Raw genomic sequence first — 14,133 nt, forward strand, 5'->3', positions numbered from 1 at the left:
GGTGGTTCAGCAACCTCCCGCAAGGCTCGGTAGTCAAGTTCTCAAACATCAGCCGCGCATTTTTGGCCAAGTTCACTACCCGTATTGCAAAGGTGAAACACCCGATCAACCTACTCGGTGTGACACAAAGACCCGACAAACCGACCAGAAAATTCTTGGATAGGTTTAACGATGAGTACTTGGAAATCGATGGCCTAACCGATTCGGTGGCTAGTCTGTGTTTGACGAATGGACTTCTAAATGAGGATTTTATAAAGCATCTAACCACCAAGTCGGTGTGGACGATGCAGGAAATGCAGAACGTGGCTAGGGAATATATCAACGATGAAGAAGTCAGTCGGGTGGTGGCAGCCAACAAGCGGTAGCCCGCCTATAACCAACCCCGACAGCACGGTAGCGGGGAAAGGCTGAAGGAGCACACCAAAGACGGAGTGCCGGCCAGGACATCCAAGCCGTTTCCCCGGGTGGGAAAGTTTACTAATTATACCCCTTTCACAGTCCCCATTGTAGAAGTTTACCAGCAAATAGCTGAGAAGGGGATTCTGTCGAAGCCTCGACCCCTGAAGGACAGAACTAGAGGGAACAAGAACCTCTATTGTGATTATCACAAGGGCTATGGGCACAAGACACAAAATTGTTTTGACCTGAATGATGCGCTGGAACAAGCAATATGGGATGGAAAGCTAGTCGAATTCTCCCACCTCATCAGGGAGCCGAGAAGACGAGAACGAGACCGAGATGGAGAAGACAAGAGTCGCACAGTTAAGCGACGCCAAGAGCCCGAGGACCACGAGCACGGTCTTACCGTAGTAAACGTGGTAATTGGGAGAGACGCAGCTCCAAGGTCGAAGTCGGCGCACAAGAAGGACACCAAGGTCCTAGCAGTCTCGTCATCTAGCCCTGTGCCAAACTCCAAGAGGGATCCGTCCATATCATTTGGTCCAGAGGACCAATGGTTTGAGGAAATCGCGGAGAACCTTCCGATGGTCATCACGGCCAGAGTGGGAACCGGCCTGATCAAGTGGATTCTCGTAGATACCGGCGTCGACTCGAATATCATGTTCTGCAACGTGTTCGACACCTTGGGTCTCCGAGACGCCGATTTAAAGACACACCAACACGATGTAGTAGGATTGGGCGACCACTTCATCAAGCCCGATGGGATAATCTCCCTGCCGGTATCCGTAGGATTAGGACGGGAGAGAAGGCCGGTAATAGTGGAGTTCGTGGTTCTGCGAGACTCCACAACTTACAATATCATCCTAGGAAGAAAGACTATCAACGATCTCGGAGCAGTGATCAGTACAAAGATGCTGGTAATGAAGTTTGTCGCTGACGATGGATCCGTGGGATCCGTAAAGGGAGACTTGGAAACGGCAATCGCCTACGACAATGCCAGCCTCTCCTTGAGAAAGAAATCCAAAGAGGCATCGGGAGTATTCCTTGCCGACCTGGACGCTAGGGTCGACGACAAGCCTAGACACGAGCCAGAGGGGAACCTAGAAAAATTCAGGGTCGGCGACTCCGAGGAGAAGTTCACCTTCATGAACAGAAACCGCCCGCAGAACTTGAAAGAACCTCTAATGGAAACGATCCGGGCTAATGGCGACCTATTTGCCTGGACCCCAGCCGACATGCCGGGGATAGACCCCTGGCTCATGTCGGACCACCTGGCCGTCAAAGCAGAAGCCAAGCCGATCGCTCAGAGGAGGAGGAAAATGTCACAAGAAAGGGCAAAGGAGGTGGCCAGGCAGACGGCCAGCTTTCTCGAAGTAGGATTTATCCGGGAACTCGACTACTCGACGTGGCTGTCGAATGTAGTTCTGGTTAGAAAGCACAATGGAAAGTGGAGGATCTACGTGGATTACTCCGATCTTAACAAAACATGTCCCAAAGACTCTTACCCCCGCCCCAACATAGATGCGCTCGTCGATGCGGCGGTGCGATATCGGTATCTGAGCTTCGTGGATGCTTATTCTGGCTACAATCAGATACCGATGCACCGGCCAGACGAGGAGAAGACGACATTCATAACACCAGGAGGAACATACTGCTACAAGGTAATGCCATTCGAGCTGAAGAACGCAGGGGCCACCAATCAAAGGTTGATGAATGATCGCACGGAATCGTGATCCACACTTTTCACAATTCCGTGGCAACTAACCAGCAAGTGCACTGGGTCGTCCAAGTAATAAACCTTACGTGAGTAAGGGTCGATCCCACGGAGATTGTCGGCTTGAAGCAAGCTATGGTCATCTTAGTTGATCTCAGTCGGGTGGATTTAATTGATTATGAGAATTTGTGAACTGGATAATAAATAAAACATAAAATAGAATAGAGATACTTATGTAATTCGTTGGTGGGAATTTCAGATAAGCGTTTGGAGATGCTTTGTTCCTTCCGAATTTCTGTTTTCCTATTACCTTCATTCAATCATGCACACTTCCTTCCATGGCAAGCTGTAAGATCCTCTCAGTGAAAATGGTCCGGCTACGGTTTCTGTACGGCTAATCAACTGTTGGATTTCTCTTCTTGGATGAAAAATACCAGGCACAAATACCGCAGGGCTAATCATCTGTCGGTTCTCGCTTATGTCAGAATATGACCTTTATCCTTTTGCACACTGTCACTGCGCCCAACATTCGCAAGTTTGACGCTCTTCACAATCATCCCTTCCCAGATCCTATTCGGAATACCACAGATAAGGTTTAGACTTTTCGGATCTCAGGAATGCTGTCTGTTGTTCTAGCCTATACCACGAAGGTTCTAATCTCGGATTCAGATGCTCTATTGTTAGGAGAGACGATGTGAATCATTGGTTAGAGAACCAAGAGAATATACTCCAGCTGGCGTCCAATGAATACATTGAACATTGATGAGCGGATAATTTATACGCTTTTTGGCATTATTTTTAGTTAGTTTTTAGTATATTTTTATTAGTTTTTATTATATTTTTATTAGTTTTTATTCAAAATTCACATTTCTGGACTTTACTATGAGCTTGTGTATTTTTTTGTGATTTCAGGTATTTTCTGGCTGAAATTGAGGGACCTGAGCAAAAATCTGATTCAGAGGCTAAAATAGGACTGCAGATGCTGTTGGATTCTGACCTCCCTGCACTCGAAATGAAATTTTTGGAGCTATAGAAATTCAAATGGCGCGCTCTCAATTTCGTTGGAAAGTAGACATCCAGGGCTTTCCAGCAATATATAATAGTCTATAATTTGCCCGAGTTTTGACGACGCAAACTGGCGTTTAAACTCCAAGTTCCTGCCCTATTCTAGCATTAAACACCAGAAACAAGCTACAAGCTAGAGTCAAACGCTAGAAATAGGTTAAAAGCTGGTGTTTAACTCCAAGAGAAGTCTCTACACATGAAAGCTTCAATGCTCAGCCCAAGCACACACCAAGTGGGCCCCGGAAGTGGATTTCTGCATCATTTACTTATTTCTGTAACCCTAGTGACTAGTCTAGTATAAATAGAACCTTTTACTATGGTACTCATATCTTTTGATCAGTTTTAGATCTTTGGATCATATGTTGCACTTTTATGGGGGCTGGCCATTCGGCCATGCCTGGACCTTCATCACTTATGAATTTTCAACGGTGGAGTTTCTACACACCATAAATTAAGGGTGTGGAGCTCTGCTGTTCCTCGAGTATTAATGCAATTACTACTGTTTTCTATTCAATTCAACCTTATTATTATTCTAAGATACTCATTCGCACACAAGAACTGATGAATGTGATGATTATGTGACACTCATCACCATTCTCACTTATGAACGCGTGCTTGACAAACACTTCCGTTCTACATGAAAACAAGCTTTAATGCGTATCTCTTGGATCTCTCTTCAACGATTCACATCGTCTCTCTTGACAACAGAGCATCTGAATCCGAGATCAGAATCTTCGTGGTATAGGCTAGAATCAATTGGCAGCATTCTTGGGATCCGAAAAGTCTAAACCTTGTCTGTGGTATTCCGAATAGGATCTGGGATGGGATGACTATGACGAGCTTCAAACTCGCGACTGTGGGGTGTAGTGACAGTCGCAAAAGGATTGTTAAATTCTATTCCGATATGATCGAGAACCAACAGCTGATTAGCCATACGGTAGCAGTGCATGGTATTTTTCATCCGAGATGAGCAATCCGACAGCTGATTAGCCGTACAGAAACCGTAGAGGACCATTTTCACTGAGAGGATGATGAGCGGATAATTTGTATGCTTTTGGCATTGTTTTTAGTATGTTTTTAGTATCTTTTAGTTAGTTTTTAGTATATTTTTATTAGTTTTTAATTAAAATTCACTTTTCTGGACTTTACTATGAGTTTGTGTGTTTTTCTGTGATTTCAGGTATTTTCTGGCTGAAATTGAGGGATCTGAGCAAAAATCTGATCCAGAGACTCAAAAGGACTACAGATGCTGTTGGATTCTGACCTCCCTGCACTCGAAGTGGATTTTCTGGAGCTACAGAAGCCCAATTGGCGCGCTCTCAACGGCGTTGGAAAGTAGACATCCTGGGCTTTCCAGCAATATATGATAGTCCATACTTTGCCCAAGATTTGATGGCCCAAACCGGCGTTCAAAGTCACCTCAAGAAATTCCAGCGTTAAACGCCGGAACTGGCACCTAATTGGGAGTTAAACGCCCAAACTGGCATAAAAGCTGGCGTTTAACTCCAAGGAGAGTCTCTACACGAAAATGCTTCATTGCTCAGCCCAAGCACACACCAAGTGGGCCCGGAAGTGGATTTTTATGTCATTTACTCATCTCTGTACACCTTAGGCTACTAGTTTTCTATATATAGGACCTTTTACTATTGTATTTTCATCTTTTGATCATGTTTTGATGATTGAACCCTCTTTGGGAGGCTGGCCATTCGGCCATGCCTAGACCTTGTTCTTATGTATTTTCAACGGTGGAGTTTCTACACACCATAGATTAAGGGTGTGGAGCTCTGCTGTACCTCAAGTATTAATGCAATTACTATTGTTCTTCCATTCAATTCCACTTGTTCTTTGTCCAAGATATCACTTGTTCTTCAACATGATGAAGGTGATGATTGACGCCCATCACCATTCTCACTCATGAACAAGGTGACTGACAACCATTCTTGTTCTACAAGCATCTGAGGCTTAGTGAATATCTCTTGGATTCCCGATTGCACGATGCATGGTTGATCGCCTGACAACCGAGTGCTCGCCTGACAAACGAGCCAACCATTCCGTGAGATCAGAGTCTTCGTGGTATAGGCAGGACCTGATGGCAGCATTCAAGAGAATCCGGAAGGTCTAAACCTTGTCTGTGGTATTCTGAGTAGGATTCAATGATTGAATGACTGTGACGTGCTTCAAACCTGTAACCTACTGGGCGTTCGTGACAGACGCAAAAGAGTGATTCTATTCCGGTAGGGGAGGGAACCAAACCGGTGATTGGCAGCACTGTGACAGAGTGTGTGCATTAGCTTTCACTGCGCGGATGGGAGGTAGCTGCTGACAACAGTGAAACCCTACACGAGCTTGCCATGGAAAGGAGTAAGAAGGATTGGATGAAGGCAGTAGGAAAGCAGAGAGACGGAAGGGAAAGCATCTTCATACGCTTGTCTGAAGCTCTTACACCAATGATATACATAAGTATCTCTATCTTTATCTTAATGCTTTATTCGTTTATCATCATACCCATTTGAGTCTGCCTGACTGAGATGTACAAGATGACCATAGCTTGCTTCATACCAACAATCTCCGTGGGATCGACCCTTACTCACGTAAGGTATTACTTGGACGACCCAGTGCACTTGCTGGTTAGTTGTGTGAAGTTGTAGTAATCACAATTTCGCGCACCAGAGGACGAGAAGTAGCCATTGACAATGGTGACACCCATTGCCATGGAAAGGAGTATGAAGGATTGGATGAAAGCAGTAGAAAAGCAGAGATTCAAAAGGAATAAAGCATCTCCATACGCTTATCTGAAATTCCCACCAATGAATTACATAAGTATCTCTATCTTATTTTATGTTTTATTTATCTTTTTATTATCAAAACTCCATAATCATTTGAATCTACCTGACTGAGATTTACAAGATGACCATAACTTGCTTCAAACCAACAATCTCCGTGGGATCGACCCTTTCTCACGTAAGGTATTACTTGGACGACCCAGTGCACTTGCTGGTCAGCTGTGTGAAGTTTTAAGGAAACGTGTGAATCATGGTATTGCGCACCAAGCTTTTGGAGCCTTGCCAGGGGATAACAATTTCGCGCACCAAACATCATGTAAACCGCAGTGGTTGTCAGGCACGCAGATCTTGGCTAAGCGATTACTGAAGATAGTGGGTGATTGTCACGGGTCACCCATTTAGTCTTGACTTAACTGAATTAAGTACGAGAGTATATCTTGGAGAAGAAGTAGGCGTGAATTGAAGGAAAGATAATAATAATTGCATTAATTCATGAGGAACAGCAGAGCTCCTCACTTTAATCTATGAGGTGTAGAAACTCCACCATTGAAAATATATAAGTGAAGGAGGTCTAGGCAAGGCCTAATGGCCAGCCTCCAATGATTACAAAATAGTCCCAAAAGATCTAAGATGATAAATAAGTCTCTAAAAGTAGTTTATATACTAAGCTAGTAAACTAGGTTTACAGAAAATGAGTAACTAAGTGCAGATAGTGCAGGAATCCACTTCCAGGGCCCACTTGGTGTGTGTTTGGGCTAACCTTGAAGCTTTCATGTGCATAGGCCATTCTTGGAGTTTAACTCCAGTTTGGTGCCAGTTCTGGCATTTTACTCCAGAAAATGGTCTCTGAGTGGCGTTTGAACGCCAGTTTGGGCCATCAAATCTCAGACAAAGTATAAGCTATTATACATTTCTTAAAAGCCCAGGATGTCTACTTTTCAACGCAATTAAGAGCGCGCCAATTGGGCTTATGTAGCTCCAAAAAATCCACTTTGAGTGCAGAGAGGTCAGAATCCAACAGCATTTGCAGTCCTTTCTCAGCCTCTGAATCAGATTTTTGCTCAGGCCCCTCAATTTCAACCAGAAAATACTTGTAATCATAGAAAAACAAACAAACTCATAGTAAAGTCCAGAAATGTGAATTTTCATAAAAACTAATAAAAATGTAATAAAAACTAACTAAAACATACTAAAAACTACCTAAAAACAATGCCAAAAAGCGTATGAATTATCCGCTCATCACAACACCAAACTTAAATTGTTGCTTGTCTCCAAGCAACTGAAAACAAAATAAAATAAAAGAAGAGAATATACAATAAAGTCCAAACTATCAATGAAGCTTAGTTTCAATTTGATGAGCGGGACTTAGTAGCTTTTTTGCTTCTGAATAGTTTTGGCATCTCACTTTATCCTTTGAAGCTTAGAATGATTGGCATCTATAGGAACTCAGAGTTAAGATAGTGTTATTTGATTCTCCTAGTTCAATATGTTGATTCTTGAACACAACTACTTTATGAGTCTTGGCCGTGACCCTAAGCACTTTGTTTTCCCAATATTACCACCGGATACATAAATGCCACAGACACATAATTGGGTGAACCTTTTTAGATTGTGACTCAGCTTTGCTAAAGTCCCCAGTTAGAGGTGTCCAGAGTTCTTAAGCACACTCTTTTTGCTTTGGATCACGACTTTAACCACTCAGTCTCAAGCTTTTCACTTGGACCTTCATGACGCAAGCACATGGTTAGGGACAGCTTGATTTAGCCGCTTAGGCCAGGATTTTATTCCTTTGGGCCCTCCTATCCATTAATGCTCAAAGCCTTGGATCCTTTTTACCCTTGCCTTTTGGTTTAAAGGGTTATTAGCTTTTTCTGCTTGCTTTTTCTTTTCTTTCTTTTTTTATTTTTTTCGCTATTTTTTTTCGCAAGCTTTGTGTTTTTCACTGCTTTTTCTTGCTTCAAGAATCAATTTCATGATTTTTCAGATTATCAATAACATTTCTCTTTTTTCATCATTCTTTCAAGAGCCAACAATTTTAACATTCATAAACTTCACTATCAAAATTATGCACTGTTCAAGCATTCATTCAGAAAACAAAAAGTATTGTCACCACATCAAAATAATTAAACTAATTTCAAGATAAAATTTGAAATTCATGTACTTCTTGTTCTTTTGTAATTAGGAACTTTTTTTTCATTTAAGAAAGGTGAAGGATTCATGGAATTATTCATAGCTTTAAGACATAGCTATTAGACACTAATGATCATGTAATAAAGACACAAAACATAGACAAAACATGGAGCATGAAAATCAAAAACAAAAAATTAAGAACAAGGAAATTAAAGAACGGGTCCACCTTAGTGATGGCGGCTAGTTCTTCTTCTTGAAGTTCTTACGGAGTGCTTGAGCTCTTCAATGTCTCTTCCTTGTCTTTGTTGCTCTTTCCTCATGGCTCTTTGATCCTCTCTAATTTCATGGAGGATAATGGAGTGCTCTTGATGCTCCATCCTTAGTTGCTCCATGCTAGAACTCAAATCCCCTAAAGAGGTGTTGAGTTGCTCCCAATAGTTGTGTGGAGGAAAATGCATCCCTTGAGGCATCTCAGGGATTTCTTGATGAGGGACTTCCTCATGTGTTAGTTGAGGTCCATGAGTGGGCTCTATTGTTTGCTCCATCCTCTTTTTAGTGATGGGCTTGTCCTCTTCAATGACGGTGTCTTCCTCTATGACAATTCCGACTAAATTGCATAGGTGACAAATGAGATGAGGGAAGGTGATGAGCGGATGATTTGTACGCTTTTTGGCATTGTTTTTAGTATGTTTTTAGTATCTTTTAGTTAGTTTTTAGTATATTTTTATTAGTTTTTAGTTAAAATTCACTTTTCTGGACTTTACTATGAGTTTGTGTGTTTTTCTGTGATTTCAGGTATTTTCTGATTGAAATTGAAGGTTCTGAGCAAAAATCTGATTCAGAGACGGAAAAGGACTGCAGATGCTGTTGGATTCTGACCTCCCTGCACTCGAAGTGGATTTTCTGGAGCTACAGAAGCCCAATTGGCGCGCTCTCAACGGCGTAGGAAAGCAGAGATTCAGAAGATGGAGCATCTCCAAAGCCTCAACCTATTCTCCATTACTGCTGAACAAGTAACCATTTCATGTTCTTTTGCTTTTTACAATCAATCCTGATAATTTCTGATATCCTGACTAAGATTTACAAGATAACCATAGCTTGCTTCAAGCCGACAATCTCCGTGGGATCGACCCTTGCTCACGCAAGGTATTACTTGGACGACCCAGTGCACTTGCTGGTTAGTTGTGCGGGATTGCAAAAGTGTTATTGCAATTTCGTGCACCAAGTTTTTGGCGCCGTTGCCGGGGATTGTTCGAGTTTGGACAACTGACGGCTTATCTTGTTGCTTAGATTAGGACTGTTTTATTTTTGTTGGTTTATAGTCTTTTAGTTGAGTCTAGTTCATATTTTAAGTTTGGTGTCAATTGCATGCTTTTATTTTTCTCTTGATTTTCGTTTTTGCATGTTCTTAGTCCCTTTTTGATTCATAAAAATTCTAAGTTTGGTGTCCTCTTTGTGTTTTTCCTTTAAAATTTTCGAAAATTAGTGTTTGATTTTCTAAAAATTTTAAGTTTGGTGTCTTTTTGTTGTTTTTCTCTTTCCTCTTTTCAAAAATCAAATCTTTTTCATAAAAAATTTTCAATCATATCTTTTTAATTGCTGTTTTCAAAATCTTTTTAATTAACTAATTGATTTAGTTCTCAATTTGCTTTGATCTTGTTTTCTTTTTGATTTTCGAATTTTTTTTATTTTTATTTCCTTTTGTTCTATTTTATTTTTTTTCGTTTAATTCAAAAAAAAAAAAAACAAAATTTATCTATTTACAATCATTATCATTTCCCTTTTGTCCATTATGGACCTAAGAGGGATTGATCAGTCCAAAAGGACTCTGGGGTCATATGCTAACCCCATTACAGCTGCATATGGGAGTAGCATCTGTACACCTCCCATCAAAGCAAGCAGCTTTGAGCTAAATCCTCAACTCATTATCATAGTGCAGCAAAATTGCCAGTATTCCGGTCTTCCACAGGAAGAACCTACTGAGTTTCTGGCACAGTTCTTACAAATTGCTGACACAGTACATGATAAAGAGGTAGATCAGGATGTCTACAGACTATTACTGTTTCCATTTGCTGTAAAAGATCAAGCTAAAAGGTGGTTGAATAACCAACCTACAGCAAGCATAAAGACATGGAAACAGTTGTCAGACAAATTCCTGAATCATTTTTACCCTCCAAAGAGGATGACACAGCTAAGGCTGGACATCCAAGGCTTTAAACAAGAGGATAATGAATCCCTTTATAATGCCTGGGAGAGGTATAGAGGTATGCTTAGAAAATGCCCCTCTGAAATGTTTTCAGAGTGGGTACAATTAGACATCTTCTACTATGGGCTCACAGAAAAAGCTCAGATGTCTTTAGACCACTCAGCTGGTGGATCTATACACATGAGGAAGACAATTGAAGAAGCTCAAGAGCTTATAGACACTGTTGCTAGAAACCAATATTTATATTCTAGCAATGAGTTCGTTCCAAAAGAGGAAGTCATGGCATTAGTCACTGATCCTAATCCTCAAGAACAGATGAATGAACTTAATCAACAATTGCTCCTGATGACAGAACAGTTAGCAGAATTTAAAGAAATGCTCTATGATACTAAGGTTGCTAACAAGAACATAGAACTGCAGTTGAATCAAGCAAAACAGCAAATATCTAAACAAATAACAGAAGAATGTCAGGCAGTTCAACTGAGGAGTGGGAGAACACTGAATACCACTGCTCAAAAGAGCAAAAAGCCAAACAGGGAACAATTGACAGAGGACAACCAAACCACTGTTCAAAATCCCTCTGAGGACAGTAAGAGCCCAGAGAGGAATGTTATTGGCGTTCAAACGCCAGAAAGGGAAGGAAAGTTGGCGTTAAACGCCCATTCCTTGCCCAGTTCTGGCGTTCAAACGCCAGAAAAGGGAGAGAAGTTGGCGTTTAACGCCCAAACTTCACCCATTCCTGGCGTTCAAACGCCAAGGGAAGATCAGACACCTGAGAGTGCTAACAGTAATCCCTCTAACAAGGCTTCTTCAACCACTTCTGTAAGGAATAAACCTGCAGCATCTAAGGTTGAGGAATATCAAGCCAAGATGCCTTATCCTCAGAAACTCTGCAAAGCGGAACAGGATAAGCAATTTGCCCGCTTTGCAGACTATCTAAGGACTCTTGAAATAAAGATTCCGTTTGCAGAGGCACTTGAGCAAATACCTTCTTATGCTAAGTTCATGAAAGAGATCCTAAGTCATAAGAAGGATTGGAGAGAAACTGAAAAAGTGTTTCTCACTGAAGAATGCAGTGCAGTCATTCTGAAAAGCTTACCAGAAAAGCTTCAAGATCCTGGAAAGAATCGCTTTTTGGCATTGTTTTCAGTATGTTTTTAGTATCTTTTAGTTAGTTTCTAGTATATTTTTATTAGTTTTTAGTTAAAATTCACTTTTCTGGACTTTACTATGAGTTTGTGTGTTTTTCTGTGATTTCAAGTATTTTCTGGCTGAAATTGAGGGTCCTGAGCAAAAATCTGATTCAGAGGCTGAAAAGGACTGCAGATGCTGTTGGATTCTGACCTCCCTGCACTCGAAGTGGATTTTCTGGAGCTACAGAAGCCCAATTGGCGCGCTCTCAACGGCATTGGAAAGTAGACATTCTGGGCTTTCCAGCAATATATGATAGTTTATACTTTGCCTAAGATTTGATGGCCCAATCCGGCGTTCAAAGTCACCCTCAGGAATTCCAGCGTTAAACGCTGGAACTGGCATAAAACTTGGAGTTAAACGCCCAAACTGGCATGAAAGCTGGCGTTTAACTCCAGAAAAGGTCTCTACACATGAAAGCTTCAATGCTCAGCCCAAGCACACACCAAGTGGGCCCGGAAGTAGATTTTTCTGTCATTTACTCATTTCTGTAAAACCTTAGGTTACTAGTTTACTATTAATAGGATCTTTTGACATTGTATCAGTACCTCATGACACTTTTACACGTTTCTCATTGTACTTCCTACAGTATGAGTCTCTAAACCCCATGGTTGGGGGTGAGGAGCTCTGCTGTGTCTTGATGGATTAATGCAATTACTACTGTTTCTTATTCAATCATGCTTGCTTCCATTCTAAGATATCACTTGCTCTTAACCCGGATGAATGTGATGATCCGTGACACTCATCATCATTCTCAACTATGAACGTGTGCCTGACAACCACCTCCGTTCTATTTTAGATTAAGTAGATATCTCTTGGATTCTTTAATCGAAATCTTCGTGGTATAAGCTAGAACTGATGGCGGCATTCAAGAGAATCCGGAAGGTCTAAACCTTGTCTGTGGTATTCTGAGTAGGATTCAATGACTGAATGACTGTGACGTGCTTCAAACTCCTAGCAGGCGGGGCGTTAGTGACAGACGCAAAAGAATCACTGGATTCTATTCCGGCCTGACCGAGAACCGACAGATGATTAGCCATGCTGTGACAGAGCATAGGAACGTTTTCACTGAGAGGATGGGAGGTAGCCACTGACATCGGTGAAACCCTACATACAGCTTGCCATAGAAGGAGACTTGCGTGTTTGATGAAGAAGACAGTAGGAAAGCAGAGATTCAGAAGATGGAGCATCTCCAAAGCCTCAACCTATTCTCCATTACTGCATAACAAGTAATCAATTCATGTTCTTTTGATTTTCACAATCAATCCTGATAATTTATGATATCCTGACTAAGATTTATAAGATAACCATAGCTTGCTTCAAACCGACAATCTCCGTGGGATCTACCCTTGCTCACGCAAGGTATTACTTGGACGACCCAGTGCACTTGCTGGTTAGTTGTGCGGGATTGCAAAAGTGTTATTGCAATTTCGTGCACCAGTGATTTCTCCATGAAGGGTTATAGGTGCTTCCATAGGCTAATCCCATGTAATTCACCTCTTCCATTGCAGGATTCTCAGGGTCATAAGCTTCTGTTTCAGAGGATGCTTCTTTATTACTGCCGGATGCAGCTTGTAATCTAGTCAGATTTTGAGAAATCATATTGGCTTGCTGAGTCAATATTTTGTTCTGAGCCAATATGGCATTCAGAGTGTCAATCTCAAGAACTCCTTTTTTCTGAGTCACCCCATTATTCACATGATTTCTTTCAAAAGTGTACATGAATTGGTTATTTGCAACCATCTCAATGAGTTCATGGGCTTTTGCAGGCATTTTCAGATGAAGAGATCCACCAGCAGAATGATCCAATGACATCTTGGACAACTCAGATAGACCATCATAGAATATACATATGATGCTCCATTTTGGAAGCATGTCAGAGGGGCACCTTTTGGTTAATTGCTTGTATCTTTCCCAAGCTTCATAGAGGGATTCACCTTCCTTTTGTCTGAAGGTTTGGACTTCCACTCTAAGCTTGCTCATCTTTTGAGGTGGAAAGAATTTGGTCAAGAAAGCATTGACCAACTTGTCCCAAGAGTTCAGGCTTTCTCTAGGTTGTGAGTCCAACCATATCCTAGCTCTGTCTCTTACAGTAAAGGGGAAAAACATAAGTCTGTAGACCTCGGGATTAACCCCATTGGTCTTGACAGTGTCACAGATTTTCAAGAATTCATCTAAGAACTGATGAGGATCTTCCGAAGGAAGTCCATGAAACTTGCAATTTTGCTGCATTAGAGAAACTAATTGAGGCTTAAGCTCAAAGTTGTTTGCTCCAATGGCAGGAACTGAAATGCTTCTTCCATAGAAGTCGGAAGTTAGTGTAATATAGTCACCAAGCATCTTCCTTGCATTCTGACAAACCCCAATTTGACGGTTTATCTTGTATTGAATTTAGGGGATTTTATCACCTCTTACCCACATTTATTCAATGAAATAGCATGGTTTTGTATATTCTCCTTTAATTGTGCTTAAGAGTGAAAACTTGCTTTTTAGGACTTAAAATAGTTAAATTTAATTCACCTTGATTCCATTAGATGCCTTGATATGTTTGTTAAGTGATTTAAGGTTTAGGAGGCAAAGATTGGATCAAGGGAATGAAGAAAGAAGCATGAAAAGTTGGAGAACTCATGAAGAAATGAAAGAAC

At 41.4% G+C, this 14,133-nt stretch overlaps 1 non-coding gene across 1 annotated transcript; it reads left to right on the forward strand.

Moving 5' to 3' along the window:
- Nucleotides 1-13,357: 13,357 nt before the first annotated feature.
- On the forward strand, nt 13,358-13,465 carry LOC130937859 (small nucleolar RNA R71). Its single transcript, XR_009069053.1, has one exon. It is a non-coding gene; the product is annotated as a small nucleolar RNA R71 (small nucleolar RNA).
- The last annotated feature ends 668 nt before the right edge of the window (nt 13,466-14,133 follow it).

Source organism: Arachis stenosperma, chromosome 6, assembly GCF_014773155.1.
Source record: "Arachis stenosperma cultivar V10309 chromosome 6, arast.V10309.gnm1.PFL2, whole genome shotgun sequence".
Taxonomy (NCBI): domain Eukaryota; kingdom Viridiplantae; phylum Streptophyta; class Magnoliopsida; order Fabales; family Fabaceae; genus Arachis; species Arachis stenosperma.